The sequence below is a fragment of the Arabidopsis lyrata genome, assembly GCF_000004255.2.
Source record: "Arabidopsis lyrata subsp. lyrata unplaced genomic scaffold ARALYscaffold_8, whole genome shotgun sequence".
In the NCBI taxonomy this organism is placed as follows: Eukaryota; Viridiplantae; Streptophyta; class Magnoliopsida; order Brassicales; family Brassicaceae; genus Arabidopsis; species Arabidopsis lyrata.
The window spans coordinates 2,112,182-2,113,603 of record NW_003302548.1 but is presented as its reverse complement, the minus strand read 5'-3'; positions in this window follow the sequence as shown (position 1 = coordinate 2,113,603).

Below are 1,422 nucleotides of genomic sequence, written 5' to 3'. Positions count from 1 at the left end.
TATATACCCAAATCTAACCGAAATACCCAATTTCTCAAAAATACATTGGTTACTCTTTGCCCAAATATAACCAAAAATATCTAAAAATACTAAAATTACCCAAAAGAAAACTACATCATTAGTTACTTTTTAACCAAATATATCCAAATGTATCCGAATTACTCAAAAATACCTAGTATATTCGGATTTATGATTGTAATTTTAGGTATTTCGGATATTATAAGTATAAATATAACTAATATTTTAGATGTATATTTGTATTCGGGTACCCACGGGTATTGGATTCGGTTCGGGTTCGGTTCGGGTTTTTTTCGGGTAGGAGGTCTAGGAACCATTCGGGTATTTTTTAAAAATTGGTTCGGGTTCGGTTCGGATATTTTTTCGGGTTTTTCGGTTCGGCTATTCGGTTTCGGGTATTTTGTCCAGGCCTAGTTTTTGCTTTGGTTATAACCATACGAAACTTAACTACATGACTTTCATTCATTGTGATTTAAAAAAAAAAAATAGAGATAACTCAGGTGATCCTAAAGGCTTTCTAGGCCCAAAGACTAATCCTAGGGCCCGGGGAAACCATGTTAAATTGTTCAAACCCCGGTGGCCAATGCTACTCGAACCCAGGTGGCGGGAATAACCTTCTTTTACCACTGGACCAAGGCGACTTGTTAAAAAAAAAAAATTAACAAAATAGATTGATTATTAAAAAAGTTTGTTCATCAGTTTTCTCTAAAATCTGAAATTGTAAAGTTGAATGAATAGACAAATAGGCATGGTAGGTTGGTAACCTTTAAATGTTGACAAGCATTGTCTGTGCAGTCACGATCTTCCCAAATAATCGATGATTTAACAAAAAAATAGAAACGCGCAAGGAAGATCGAGCATCCATTGTTTTTTTTAGTTATTTTCTTGGGTGATTTAGGTGAATAACCCAAAAAAAAAAGAAAATTTAGTTTTTTAGAAAGAAGGTAGAAAGAGATAGGAAGAGAAAGAGAGTGAATAGGGGGGTTAGAGGTTAGATATTTAATTTTGTTTTTTTTTTAGGTTATCTAGTGCAATTTCTCTATTTTCTTTTGCATTAAAGTTTTTATTTTTCTTAAAAAGATAGTCAATGATTTCTTAAATAAAATTGTTTTTTTAGTATGTATACTTGTATATTTGAAATAATTACGGATTTTGCCCTTTTTTATAATGGCATTTATGGATTTTGCCCTTTTTGAATAATTTATGGATTTTGCCTTTTTTTAGGCTCCAAAAATATGATTTAACATGTGTTTCATTCGTTATGTTTGGGTTTAGTCGGTTCCAGTTGTTCTTAGGGTTTAGTATTTGGTATAATGTACGTATTTTTTCAAAAAAAAATCATAAATACGTACATTTTTAAGTGTTACAAAAGGGCAAAATCCATAAATTATTCAAAAAAGGGCA